This window comes from Notamacropus eugenii, chromosome 6 (assembly GCF_028372415.1).
Source record: "Notamacropus eugenii isolate mMacEug1 chromosome 6, mMacEug1.pri_v2, whole genome shotgun sequence".
Classification (NCBI taxonomy): domain Eukaryota; kingdom Metazoa; phylum Chordata; class Mammalia; order Diprotodontia; family Macropodidae; genus Notamacropus; species Notamacropus eugenii.
The window spans coordinates 218484864-218500376 of record NC_092877.1 but is presented as its reverse complement, the minus strand read 5'-3'; the positions used below and the strand labels follow the sequence as shown (position 1 = coordinate 218500376).

Sequence of the window (15513 nt, the reverse complement as noted above, 5' to 3'; positions counted from 1 at the left end):
GAAAATATTAAGCCTAGAAAACAGAAAACTTAGAGAAAAATCTTTAAGGATCCATGAAATTTTAGTATAGAAATAAATATTACAAATCACTTTGTTTAAACTCATCACTTTATAAATGAGAAGAAAGCTCCCTAACACTGGAGAGATGCTGCAGGTAGAATTCCTGTGCTGAGCAGGAGGTGGGATGAGATGATCTCAAAGATCTCCTTTGGCTTTGAGATGGTACGATGCTAATAGAGTAGAAGGAGTAATAGTAATAGGTAAGCAAAAAAGCAGGAGTGGGAGATGGAAGACCACTGAGGGTCCCAAATTTTGTTATGGGTGACTGTCATTTACCTTCATTTGGATTTAAAAAAAATAGATGCCATGCACTGAGGTATTTTTATTGTGCAACTGCAAATACTGGCAGGTAAGCTTCACATAACTTATGACTTTTTCTCATCTCCCTTCACATACTTTTTGGTTTGTTTTTTAATAGCGAGACTTACAAAAGTTTATGTGTAAAGGGGATTCATTTCAGGTATTACTTTAACTGAATCCTTAGGGAACTCCACTTATCCAGGAATCAGATTTCTAGAAATGCTAACCATCCAGAACAACCACATATATACAGAAGTACTTATTTACCCAGAGGTTAGTAAAAAAAAAAAAAAAACTGAGAAGAAATGGTCTTTAAGTTGCTTGAGGAGAAAAGAAGGTTGTACTCATGGACTTCATAAACCAGAAAAGATGTGAAGTTATCCTCAGATCAACAGCTGCTTTCTTTAATTTGTATGCCAAACTGAAATAAGGTGAAAGTATTCTTCATTTTTTAAAAAAATTTCTTGTTAGTTAATTAGAAGTGGGTGAGTGAAGCTGAAGAACTTTCATATCTAGCTGTTCTTCTCCATTTTTCTCTAAATAATATCATTTTCAGTTCTTTGGGGGATGTTGATTCCCATGTCTTGCAGACGTTCATAAAATTTATATAGCGCTCAGGATGTTCTGAGTACTTTCTTTTTTTCCATTTAGTGTTAGAAGTGGCCTGTAAAGTAGACAGAGAAAACGTTATTATACTCATTCACTAAGGAAATAATTGAGATCAACAACATTAAGTACTTAATACAAGGAAATAAATTTAATTAGTCACAGAGCAAAACCTAGAAATGAGATTATCTGGTTCCTGGTCAAATAATGATGACATTCTGTGAAATATATTAGACTCACCCAAAGAGGAAGATACATGACTACATCAGGATTTTTTTAACAGAAAATGTTGAAACATATGAGTTGTATTTTGATGTTTTTAGACAAACAGAACAACCATAGGAGTTTTAAAGATGGGACAGGGGAAAAAAAGTCTGGACTAAGTTATTACTAGTCTTCATTTGGTCTGTGGAATTTTGCACGTCAGGTAAGATCAGAAAGTGACAACTGAAATAAATTTTACTGCTTTAGTTCTATCCCAACAAACCATTAAAATGCTTCCAACTTACACCCTGGACAAATTATTCTATGCTCTTGGGCTAAGAATATCGGAAACCATAAACCCTCTTTACTACCATTAATGTATGATGTAAATAAGAGGCATGTAAGCATAAAAATGTTGTCTGCTCATCCTTTGTCTCTTGAACAGTGAGGAAAAATTATTAAGCTACAAAGTATTCCAGACCATAGATAAAGAGATGAAAATGTCCCCAGAGACCATGTAATCTGTCCTCTCATTTTTCACATCAGAAAATCAACACCCAGGGTGTTTAAGTGACTTGCCTGAGATCACACATGTAGTAAACATCAGAGGCGAGATCTGAACTCCTATCTTCTGATGTCAGCATCATTTGACCTTCTCACTGAACCACAAATCTACAGTAACTTCTAGTCAGTAATACAACACTTGTAAAATATTTTCCTATTTTCTCAAGGTTCAGTAACTACAAAAAATATATATATACTGTGTTCTCTTCTCAAGTTTTTATCCTAACCTAAAACTCAATTATTAGGGAAAATATGCTCAAAATATTCAAGGGATTGTGAAGTTAAGAATAGCAATCTCCATTTCATTTCTTTTGAGCAACAAGGTATCTTAATTTTATAATTCCTATGAGACCAAAGAATGAATGAATGAATGAACAAGCATTCATTTAGGACTTACTCTCTGCTGATAAACACACTAGGTGCTGTAGACAAAAAATTGAAATAATTCCTGCCTTTATATTCTAATAGAAAGAAACAGTAAATAACAAAGGTGGTAACATGAGGAAAAAGTTTTATTTTCAGAAGTGTCAGGAATTGTTAGTGGTGTCAGCTTTCATTTTGTTGTTGTTTGGCAGTTACAATTGTGTCTGACTCTTTGTGACCCTATCTGGGGTTTTCTTGGTAAAGATACTGGAGCAAGTTGCCATTTCCTTCTCTAGCTTATTTTACACATGTGGAAACTGAGGCAAACAAGATTAAATGGCCTGCTGAGGGTCATGCAGCTGCTAAGTGTCTGAGGCCAGATTTGAACTCAGGAAGGTGAGTCTACCTGGCTTTAGGCCTCGCACCACCTAGCTACCCTGATCAATTTTCATAGACATTCCAAAAAGAAATGGTAACATTGATTTTATTATTTTTTCCCAAATATAAGGAGTGGAAAGTAATGTATGTGCATGTGCTCTCGGACATGTGTGTGTGTGTATGTGTGTGTATGTGTGTGTGTTGATAGGAAGAATGACAACATGTCTGAGTTAGACATGCCCTAATTACTTAGTAGTTAGCTGACCTGAGTGTGAAACATGGAAACAAATGATAGATAAAATTATCATAAATGTTCTGTATGCTTGATTTAGTGGCTCATATCTGTAATCCCTGCTGTAAAGAAGTTGACTCTAGTTTTTCACTTTGAGTTCATGACTTCTGAGATGCCTGCAATGATTCCTACATCATTATGGTAACCCCCAGAAGCTTGTGTCAGGGCTGGATGTATGTGTGACCATGCTTCCCAATGAAGAGTGAACTGGCCCAAGTGAAAATAAACAAACAAAAAATGAAGTGGATTAAAGCTCCGAAGATGATCAATATGGAGGTAGAGTCCATGCATGGTTACTGGATTTCCAATTTGGATGATCTAGGAGGTCCAGAAAAGGAAGGAAGGAAGGAAAGAAGGAAGGAGGGAAGGAAGGAAGGAAGGAAGGAAGGAAGGAAGGAAGGAAGGAAGGAAGGAAGGAAGGAAGGAAGGAAGGAAAGGAGGAAAAGGAAGAGAAAGAAAGAAGAAAGGAAGGAGAGAAGAGAAGAGGGAAAGGAAGGAAAGGAGGGGAGGAAGAAAGGAAAGAAGGAGGAAATAAAGGAAATGAAAAGTTATATAATGTTCCATAGCAATAGACTGACTTTCAATGACCACGAAGTAGTAAAGAATTACTGCACCTGGAAAGTATATGCATTACTCTCAAGTACGAATTTACCTGGAAAAGTAAACAAAAATAGCCAGATCTTTGGTCTGAGGATTCCAGGCAATTATAAATACCTGATTCCCCCTTATATATTCCTTCCACCTTTGCTTTCTAGAAGTACATTGACAACATAAATGCAATTCCTTTCTGTGTTATTCTCTCATATTTACCATGAAGGAAGAAATGCTCTAAGAATTCTACTTGCAAGATGAATTCCACATCCTTAGAGAGTAACATGACATTCACTTTGTGCATCCACTTGTCAGAGCCCATAGGAATACAGCACAAAGATAGCACAGTTATCCTTTACTTACATTTACCATTCTATTCTGGGTCACACTTCAGGTAAAAAGCTTCGTATTCACCATAATTTTTTGCTAGACGTGTTGCTTTGCTTAGTTATAAAGAATTGAAACACCATTTCAAGGCTATGGAAAGTATCTATATGTTTAGTTACATCTCTATCTATGATCTGATCTAAATTTACATATATGAATACTTCATATACAGGGTACTGGAAAGTAGAATATAGCTGGGGATGGTGAAGATAGCTCAGTCTTCTGACTGGGGATGACAGAAAATTGTGATTGCTTGATTTATTTTTGTTAGCATAATCATTAACTTCGAAAAGCTTAATATTATTTAGTGATTTTTTTTCAATAAAAAAGAACAACTTCTCCAAGTGTCTAAACAAAAGGACATCTTCCAAATATGTCCAAATAAAAGTATTACACTGCTTGCGTAGGTGGGAGTAGGATAGGGAGTGTAATAAATACTTTTTGTCACAGTGGATATTTTCAAACAGACTCAATTGTTTAAATAATCAGAGTAGCTCCCTTAGTCTATGATAGCTAATTTTGTTTTGCACAGGATAGTGTCGCAGAGCACTGAAATATATGCCCTGCGTGCTTTAATAAATTATTTAAAGGAGGTGGGGAAACTAAGCATAAATCCCACATTTTGCTCTTCTGACACGTACTGTTCCACTCTCCTAAGACCATCACTATTATGATGACAGACAAGGTTAACTGGGTAGTTTCCTATATATAGTACAATCAACACCAGGGTGAACATGACGACTGTTTCTTTTCATCTTCAGCAGTGATCCCATAAGTGAACAGTAAAGCCTTCTCGTCCTGTTAAGCACTCACAGATCAAAAAAGCAAATAAGGAAATAAAAATCAGATACTCACACAGAGCATGCTATTTGCTATTTAAACGAAACTTGCAATCCCTCCCAGTTCATGCACTCTCATAGAATTCTAACTGAACTGTTGCTTTTTTTTCTTACAAACATACTAAAAACCTGTGACTACATAGGTTTCTCTTATGCCTAGAAAGTCAGGCTGCTACACAGGGAAATGTGTAAAACTTATACTGTATCTTGAACATGTGCTTAATTATCATAACCTTTAACTTCTGTCTAAAGCTTTGTATGGACAATAAGCAAAAGCTAATATGGGAAGGGACAGAGAGAAAGACAGAGAGATAGGGAGAGAGAGAAAGGAGGAAGAGGAGGAGGAAAGGAAAGAGGAAGAGGGGAGGTAAGGAAAAGAAAGAGAAGGAAAAGGAAAGGCAAGGCAAGGCAAGGCAAGGCAAGGCAAGGCAAGGAAAGGAAAGGAAAGGAAAGGCAAGGAAAGGAAAGGAAAGGAAGGAACACACACAGTGAAATCATTGTTATGATAATTATCAAGGAGAGGCATAAGATAAAATTTCACTTTCAGTGCAGAACAAATGCTCCTATACTACTTACTATTCTTTAAATAAAATAAAATCAAACCAGAGAACTAGAGTCACATTAAAACAGAAAAAAAAATGATTTGACATTTTTTCCTGAACCCAAGTGTTACCTGACTGATTGGTTTATGACTTCAGCTGATTGACAGTTGCACCTGATTTGATGCCCTCCCAACTCAGCAGGGGTCCCTCCAGCTACGGACCTTGCCAAACCACTCTGAAAAATGACGTTGACAGTGAATCTACCCTTACCTAGAAATGAACCTTGAACACAACACAAATATACTGACATTTGGAAGTCATTGTAAGGTGATCATTTTCCAACTGAACTGGAATCTATACTTGAAGCAATGTACTTAGCACTTAATATAAAGTAATAATATGAGATGATGTTATACATCATATTAATGTTTGTAAAGAATTTGGCATATATTACCTCATTTGATTTTACTAACAGACCTATGAGGTAGGTAGATAATGTTATCTGCATTCTAAAGATTAAGAAATTAAGGTTGAGAGAGGTTGTATGACTTAACTACGCACACAAAGCTAGTAGAAGTAATGAATAAGATTGGAAGCCATGTCTTTCTTAAATCCATGTCCAGGCTGCTCTTTCTATAAATGTGCATATGTTTGTGTATACATGCACAGGCATTCTCTCTCTCTCTCTCTCTGCCTCTCTCTCTCTCTGCCTCTTTCTCTCTGTCTCTCTCTCTGTCTCTCTGTCTCTCTCTCTGTCTCTGTCTCTCTCTCTCTGTCTCTCTCTCTGTCTCTCTGTCTCTCTCTGTCTCTCTCTCTGTCTCTCTCTGTCTCTCTCTGTCTCTCTCTCTGTCTCTCTCTCTCTCTTTCTCTGTCTCTGTCTCTCTCTCTCTCTCTCTCTCTCTCTCTCTCCCATTCTAGATGAGGTAAAAGAACTTTTTCAAAACTTCAGCAGAAAGTTGAAATAATAGATACAATTTGACAACTGTGCTGTCTTTCACAATTTCCAAGGCAGTGGGTGAGTTCTTGATTGGCTGGTTGGTCCTGGATTTTATATTGTTTAACATTCTTATAAATAGTCTGAATGATAGAATTGGAATCTTGCTCATGGAATTTGAACAAAAGCAGAGATAGAAAACTTTGGGGCAATGCATTTTCTTAGGGATAAGTACAAAATGGGGTATTCTGAGAGACAGAAGGCACAGTGTGCACAAATTCCTGATGGAGAATGGGTGAACATGTGCAAGCAAGACTGAAAAACATCTATGAATCACAGCAAATAAGTTGAGCATGACTCATGAAAATAACTCTGTTGTCAAAATAAAGTCAAAAAATAGAAGTTCATAGAGTATCCTTTTGTTCCCTTGTGTTTTATTAGGGACTTGACAGGAGAAAATAAGCTTTGTATAAGGAAAAGGAGACATAGAAGTAATCATTTTGACATTAAACATTTACACACACACACACACACACACACACACACACACACACACACATACCAGAATGCCAGAGACATAGAGTAGGGATAGGGTAATAACATCCAAAGACTTCTCAAGTAGGAAGGGCAAAGTGGATAAAGATGGAAGAGTCTCAGAGAGTAATAAAACAGGGGGAAGGCAAAGCCATATTGGTGCCCTCCCATATCACATACACACACACACACACACACACACACACATACTAGAGGTGAGAGGGGAGAGAGATGGCATTGCTACCAGGATGGACTTCAGCATCAAGATTAGAATGAGGCACAGCTGACAAGGGAAACCCAACATATATCATGAGGAAAACATGTGATGTACTCTATCATGGTTAAACAAATTATAATTTTTTAAAATAATAGAAGGATTTGGACCACAGAAAGAGATTTGTCACTGTTTGGCATTTAGTCCTTTGCCACTTCAAAGGATCTGTTATCTCATTGATGTGGGCACTCCCCCATGGAGCACAGGTAGCAACCCATTCAAGGCTTCTTATCCTATACGACTGGTGACAATATCCTCCTATAAATCCTCCACAAGGAGTGAACCCAACATTGAGAAATGTTCCACTGAATATCTTAAGGTTATATGAGGACCAAAAGAGCCTATTGGGTGTCCATCTGTGGATCCTCCTGCTCACCACATGATCAATTCTTTTCTCATCTTTAAGATTTCCTGATGGCATATTTTATACCTATTTTGGTGATCAACTGCAAATGATCATAGACTACTCAAGCCAGCCTATCCCTCTCCATTGACATTTAGAAAGCTGGCAAACTATAGTTTTTCAGAGATTGGGACATTACATGAGTCTATCATATGGCATACTCAGAAGAATATTAATATTAAAAGGAAGGGCGTGAATTTCAGGAAGTTTAGGCTAAGTAAGATCATGAATAAAAAGCATTTGTCATACCCCAAAGTGCAATATGAATTCAAATTGTCATTTTGTTCTTGCTATCAAATTACTCTTCTCTTCCAGATACAAACAGTCCTGAGAAAAGACACTATCCTACATCACAACCTTCATATTTTATGTCCTATAGGCTGTTGCCCAGGTGAATGAAAGAATTACTGGGTTGCTTATTTGAATTAAAGTATTAGCATGTAGTTCATCCTCTATAAACCCATTGAAAGCATCTTCATTCCAACTCCAGTAGCAAACAAGGTAACATTGATGATAAGTATTTCATGTTGTCCCAAAATGATTTTTTTTTTAAAAATCTTCTCACCCAAGTCTTTATTATTCTAAAACCATTTGTTTTAGTTGTTATCTCACCCCTACCATCCATATAACTTAACAGTTTTGAGTATTTGGTAAAGTGATATCTAATTAAAATCTAAAGACGGCTTTTTTTTTTTTACTTTGTCATGTGCAAATATACCTGGAAAATTGGACTTAATAGCAATACATGTGATAACATTCGAATTTCAGGAGAGTTTTTTTACTGAATTCTCAAGATATTTTGAAGTTTGTACGTAGTATGGGAATTTGTCAATTCTGATTATAAGCTTGTAGTATAAGATTCTAACCATGAAGTTGTAGGTTGCTAGATATTTTTTAGGTGGCAAATTCTTGCAGTCTACAACAACAAATTGTACATATTCTACCACTGTCTTTCATAATGTGTATTGTTCAGCAAATCCTAGTTACTTTAGGATAACCCGGATGTAATTTCTGGCATTCAGTGACTGATTTTGAATTGGAATTACCATTAAAAATTCTTCCAATTCTAAAAGTAAATCCACATGATACAGGCTGAGTCTCCTTTATCAACATATTGTTGGTTGAGTTCATGTGGATGACTTCCATGGAGCGTTTTTTGACTCCACTCTTGGATCTCATACATTCTAGAGGCTCCATTTGGAGGTCAACTACTTTTCATTTTATTCAGCAAATCTAATGGCTTATACCTATCTCTAGCCTTTAGTATTATTTGGTTAAATAATGGCGATTTGTTCTAAAAGCCCTTCCATAACATTCTGACCAATTTATCATACATTCTGACATCAACTTCCAATGTCTTTTCTCCTTTTGGGTGAAAGAAAATTCTAATCGTTCCATAGTTTCCATAGAAAAATGGCCCCTATATTTCATTAACATTATATGGATTAATGAAAAACTAAAATGAATATTGAAAAGTTTAAATAACAAGTTTAACAAGAATAGATACATGAAATATCTTTCCCACTTCACCCATTCCTTTGCAGAAGTAGTAAGGTCCATGATGATGCAACACTGCACATATAATCATTTCTTAATGGTTAATTGCTTTTGCTGCTGTTTTCTCTCTATTTTAAAAAATATTCAGTTTAAGAAATGAGAAGGATAAGGGGGGAAATTTAGACAATATAGAAACAAAAAAAACCTATAGAATTCATGTTTAAAATGTTATTAATATTTTACATATTTTTTCAGGATGCCCCTCCAAATCTGTTGTCGTCCATTTTACAGTTCTAAAGGAGTTGGTTAAGTATGGGAAGAGGTAGGTGTTAATTATTTTGATCATGTTCCCTTTCAGCTTTGATTTCATGATGATGATGGTGAAAAAAATGATGTGTTATGAAATTCTCTAAATGTTACTACTGCCCACTCTCTCCTTCCCATTCAATTCTGAGACCAATTCTTTGTCCATCTGCAACATCTGGAAACAATGTATCTTTTGATGAACCAACCATTCTAACTGTATATAATAATCTGTTCAATAAGCATTCTTCAATCACTTTGTATTTCCTGTGTGGATATTTATACCAAATTCTTTTGAGTGATAAAGAATCTAGTTTAAGAGACTGCTGTGTTCTTGGGCTTGAGGTAATAAGAATAATGACATTTGTAAAAAAAAAAAAAAAAAAAAGGTATCTGTAGGAACTTATTTTTTATACAGAAACTTTTTTTTCTTTCTTTTCTATTTGGGTTCTGCAATGGTCTTCCTTCATGACAAGGACATGCAGTTTTTCTGAGTTTCAGCTTTGTTTCATGACTCTCTCAATACTTCTCATCAGAGTCATCAAACAGAGCTGTTTTTGTTATGTCTCTTGTTCAATCTTATATACTATTCATTTATATAAGGGAGAAATTTTGATGGAAGAAAACCTTTATGACTTTTATCACAGAATCAGAAACATGTGTATGATCAACCAGCAACGAACACAACAGAATCGCCTATTTTCTAGAGCTCTTATTCAGCAGTATGACTGTCAAGATCTGATAAAAAGTAGACATATGGGGAGGGGGTTTTCAGGGGTATAGAATCTGATGTACTTGGGGTAGGGAACTCTCAGTAAGGAAACACTCTCCATTAGAGTAGATTGTCATTTGATAAGAAGTTTGCAGTCTTAAAGGATTGCTGAGGTTACTTTTAGGCTAAATGATTTTCCCAGGATTACTCATACAGTAGGTACAAATAGGATTTACTCCAGTTCTTTCTGTCTCTGAGACTGGCCTTCCATTCAGTATTTCATGTTGCCACTGGAGTTAGAATATTTTTAAAAACCTACTTTCTCCTCTTGTACCTTTTTCAGGAATATCTTGTGTGTGTGTGTGTGTGTGTGTGTGTGTGTGTGTGTGTGTGTGTGTGTGTAGGTAATTCTTACAAAAATTCTGTAGATTTTGTATGCAATAATACCATTTTTAATAATATCAGCATTTTCTTGATCAGCTTTTTTTAAGCAGTAACAATAGCTAAGTTTTCTCAATTGTTTTGTATTCTCCATTTTTTTTTATTGAGAATCAATATTCCAAAAGTTAGGTCACTTTTAGTACAGAGCTCTTCTAGCTGCTAGCTATTATTCTTATCTTTATCTTTCTTGGTGTTCCTCTTAACTGTATTGTACTCATGTAGTAAATCAAGACTTGTAGAGGCCAACTACAATGCTTTCAGAGATGAGATTGTTATTAAAACTCCTTAAGGATTTTCTTTTTACATTTTTCAACTGATTATTGTCTTGTTTTCAGATTAAACCTTGAATAAATCCAGGACAATCTAACTTAATTGGTGGTCTCACTAAGCCTTAGTAAGTAGAATTTTTTTACCAGAGTGTTTTATAATTTTATAAAATAATACTTCTCATAATCTTCCACTATCTTCCTCCATAAGATTTTACTGAAAAAAATTTTGAATTATGAACTGCTGTTGTCCATTACTACCATATCTTTCTGCTTGTCAAGAAAATCACATATTTGTTACGTGGGACAGTTTCTAAGCTCTTTTAACTTCTATTGATCGAATTAACTTGAATTCCTTAAAATACTTAGAATTTCTTTGCTGATAACTATTCTTTTATCAATTTGGCATCAATAGGTTGTTTTTTTAAAATAGGTCACATTAGAACCGGTTTAGCTGTACGGTGTACCCTCATCTACAATGCGTCCTTGAAAATAGATTAGTGACCTGAATCTGATTTTGACAGAGAGATCAATTTTTCATAATGGAGAAGGATCACTTCATAAAATTTCCACAACATATATAAAATATCCTTCAAAGGCCATTCAGCTCACTAAGCAAGCTTCAAGTAACTAATTTTGTTTTCAAGTAGTGATAAAAGACAACTTTGTGTAGGGAATATTACTTATATTAGTTACCTGGAAGCAATTGCCATTTACAGGTCCCATGATAAAAAAACAAGGTGTCGATGTCTTTTACTAATCAATCTCCAATGAACTTAGTCTTTATGAATAAATCAGAGTCCAATCACTTTCAGATGAAAAAAATTAAACCTGCTAACCTGGCAATTTGAGAATTTCACTCTAGAGCATCATGAATCAAACCTAAGATTTCTTAATTAACAACCCATAACACTGAGGAATCTTCAAGTCAGAAAAAAAAAAAACTAGACAATTTAATTAGTTTGTTTAAATTATTAACCAACTATTCAATTTTTAAAAAGGGACTTGAGCTGATTGCTTCATGTTAGAATATGAAATCACCCACTTTTTATTTAGTTTGTTTGCTTGATTGGTTTTGGTTTTGAATTTATTTTTCTTTTCAACCAGTTATGTTGGTTTTGGACAGACCCAAGTGAGATAAAGAGAAATACTGAGGACTTGCAGGTATTTACAAAGGAATTTTTAAAGACATATTGCATCAGAAAATAAGACTGTGAAGGAAAGATCTTTCTGTTTTATTTTCCCCAGCAGTACCTCAAGGATTCATAATGTCATTGTCAGTCAATATATATTTTAAGGACCTATATTCAGGGAGGTCTAGCACCTCTGATGTTAGGGTTTGCCAAGTCCTTTTCAAAGCTACTCATTCATATTTGGTACCCTCCTTCATCTGACCCTCATCTATGGTTCCAAGAAGTTGTAGTGTGTGCAGCAGCCACATCCTGGTAAACCACAGGCTAAACCAAGTTGAGGATAATCTACAGACCTCAAACCAGTGAGTTACATGGATGTCTACACCAAGCACGTGAAGACTTTCCCCAGCAGAATAGGTTAATAAAAACAATTTGTTCCAGTGGCCATGAAGGAGATTGAAGAAGGCCCTGTGGAAAATTTAGAGTTGGATTAGGCATCAAAAACATCAAGGTCATCCACTGCATCGCAGACTAGCTTTCAATGACTGGAAGAAATTTTGAGGTTGATGACTGTGCAACTCTGCCTCACCTAAATAAAATTCACAGACAAGACAAGACTTCACTTCTGAGGAGACCGATGCTCTTTAAAAAGAAGGAGGAACCGCAACAGCAAAAAGAAGGAGGATCCGCAACAGCAGCATTAAGTACCCACTATATGTCAGACACTGGGTTAAGACCTGGAGATGAAAAACAGAAAGTCCTTGCTTTCAAGTAGCTCATACTGTAATATGAAAGGCAACACGCAAGCAATTATGAATCAACATGCTGCTGCTGGTTGTCATTTCTTGTGGAAGAAGACCATGGCATCAGAAAGATGATACACTGACACAAGTGAATTGGATTTAGGTGAGGCAGGGCTATGCAGTCACCAGCCTCACTTCCTCCTCTGGAGTCATCTGGGTTCAGAGGATACTTTGTTTGGCATTTCCTGAAGCCCTCAGAGATTACAGCCCTTCCTACGGTTTTGTACATGGTTTAATGAATTGTTTGGGGGAAGGACAGCATGAAGAAACTGAAGTTTCTTAGGAAATGTGTCTTTTTTTTTCTAACAGATGGAAAACACAGAAACAGAAAAAATTAGAGGTACCAGAGTATGGAAAGGAAACATGAACGTATAAGAGGAGAGGAATGAATTTGGAAGCAGAGGAGCTGGCTAGCTGTGTGACCTTGAGCAAGTCAGGACTGAGAGGCAGTATAGGACAGGAGAAATAGTCAAAGGACCTGACCTCATCAACCGCCCCTGCTATTTACTCCCTGTGTGATCTTGAGCTCCAGTTCCCTCACTTGTAAAATGATGAGTTGTACTAGATAGCCTCTGAGGAAACCTCAGCTCTAGATCTAACTCCCTATATTTCTATGCTACCCTTCAGGGTACTCAGCTCTAAAATGAGAGTGTTGGACTAAATGATGTACAGGGATCTTCCAGCACTCGATCCTCTTATATAAAACTATGATAGCCAAACATATCCATACACTATCATACACACACACACATGCATACACACTCTCTCTCTCTCTCTCTCTCTCTCTCTCTCTCTCTCTCTCTCTCTGTGTGTGTGTGTGTGTGTCTCAGTCTCCCTCTCTCTGACTCTCTCTCTCTCTCTCTGTCTTTCTGTCTGTCTCTCACTGTCTCTCTCTCTCTCCTTTCCCCTCCTGTCTTCATTTCCCTCTCTCCATCTCTCTCTGTCACTTTCTGTCTCTGTCTCTCTTCATTTATCTATTCACTTCTCTCTCTCTCTCTCTCTCTCTCTTTCTATTCCTCTCGATCTTCATCTCTTTTTTTTCTCTCTCCATTTCTCTCTTTATTTCTCTCTGTCTGTCTCTCTTTCTCTCTCTCTCCTGTTCTCTGTTTTTTTTCTATTGTACCTTACTAGTTGTTTTTTTCCAAAATGCATAGTTCCCTATGCACTCAGTGGTGAATAATCAGAAATGTTTCTTGGATATAGAACGGAAATGAACTTCCACTCTCATTCTATAAATCCCTTGAATGACAGCTATTAGTCACAATACACACTATTGAAATGTCAGCAAAGGTTTTCAGGATGGCAAGCTGTGTATGAAATCAAACGACTACCCATGCCAAATCATTGCAACCCTGCTGTATCAAACTGTTTTTTGTTTTGTTTTGTTTTGTTTTTGTGGCAATGGCCTGACCCCATAAGGCAGTGCTTAGCATTATATACACGTAGCACAAATAAGCAGATTTGTCTTTCAAAAACAAAAGGAACATTATTGACCCAGCATCAATAAGGCATGTGCTTTGAATTATTCTTCCACTCCTCACAGAGATGGATTCACATTGATTGCATAGCACAATTCTCTTTCTCTTTCATGAGGATGAACTCACATTACTGAAGCAAAAGATGCTTGGAGCAAAGTCCTAACTTTTCCATTCAACATAATATCATGATACAGTGGGAAAAGTCCTGGACATAGAGTCAGAAGACCTGGGTTCAAATCACGTATAATCTTGAAGGAGTCAGTTTCCCTATCCGTAAAATGAAGTAGCAGGACTAATTGACTTCTAAGATCCCTTCAAGTTATTAGCCTATAACCTTGTGATCTAGGATCAATGATCTGTGATCACTATTTCACTAGTTTCACATCTAAGTGCCTTAGTTTAACAGTAAAAGTAATGGTAAACTATGAACCACCTAGTTTATCAACAACAGAAACCTACACAATAATCGCTGAGAGTTGATGTGAGGTAAAAAAGTTGAAAAGTGTTTATGCTCACCGTTATACCACAGTATTTCATTGTAATAGGGATAAAGTAGATAATGCCTAAGTGTTGGTTAGTGTATGACTAGATGACACACGGGATTTTTTCCCATTTATAACTTGAAAGAATTATGGTAATATCATTTTTCCTCTTTAAACTGAAGGAAAAGAAACCATCAGAGCATTAGTCTATAAAGATAAACCTTCTTGAAAGGGTTAAAAAAAGTAAATGAATGTTGTAATCTGGCTCTAGCTTTCTTGCCTACAAAATGAGGTTAGATAAGAGTGGGGATTCTTAACCTTCTTTCTGTGTCAAAGATCCCCTGCTAGAAGAAGAGTGAAGCCTGCAGGGTCCTTCTCACATGAACACATTCAAATTCATAAAGCAAAATACAAAGGATTAAAAAATTATATTAAAATACAGTTGTTTAAATATTAAAAAAAATAAGTTCACAGACCTCCATGTTCAGAGTCCCTGCTGAGATGACCCTGATGTCCTTTTCATGGGCTCATTCTCTTGATCTATAATTCAATGTCCACTAGACAGGGCAGGTGAACGTGAAGGGCAAAGAATAAAATTAAGTGATCTCCTCTAGTCCCTGCAGTTCTGTGTCATTCTTGAATTTGTCTAGAGCCAGAGAAGGGCTGAATTGATAATTCCTGCTGCTTGAGGGGAAGGGGTTATCAATTTCAAAGGAGAGAGAGAGCTTCTCTCTGGTCTCTGGTGGTAGTTTATATGTACTGCTGCTCTCTGCTTATCTTTGGTTTTACAAACACAGTCAGTACAGACCAAAGACAACAGACACAAATGCAGTACAACCAATTAGTTGAAACTAATTCAATCCACTAAATTCAACTCAATTCTAGGCTTCAGAATAAATTATTTTCCTTAATTTAAAACAATTGATTTTGATAAACAGGCACAAAGTTCCAATGGTTTTATCTTTTACATATAAAAATCTTAATGAAATACATGTTAAATTCCACTTTCATATGAATACTTTAGCTTCTGACCTTTCTGCCAAAATTTGAAATAGAACTTCTATGGAACAAAAAGATTAAAAGATTTTGTAGGAATTTTTAAATTACTTTATGAAATTTTGGGAAAA

General features: G+C 36.1%; 1 long non-coding RNA gene across 1 annotated transcript in view; it reads right to left on the bottom strand.

Moving 5' to 3' along the window:
* Window positions 1-95: 95 nt before the first annotated feature.
* Window positions 96-15513, bottom strand: part of LOC140511238 (uncharacterized) — a 63922-nt gene continuing 48504 nt past the window's right edge. The window contains exon 3 of the long non-coding RNA XR_011969478.1: window positions 96-1024. This is a non-coding gene — a long non-coding RNA (uncharacterized lncRNA). The remainder of the gene's footprint in view (window positions 1025-15513) is intronic.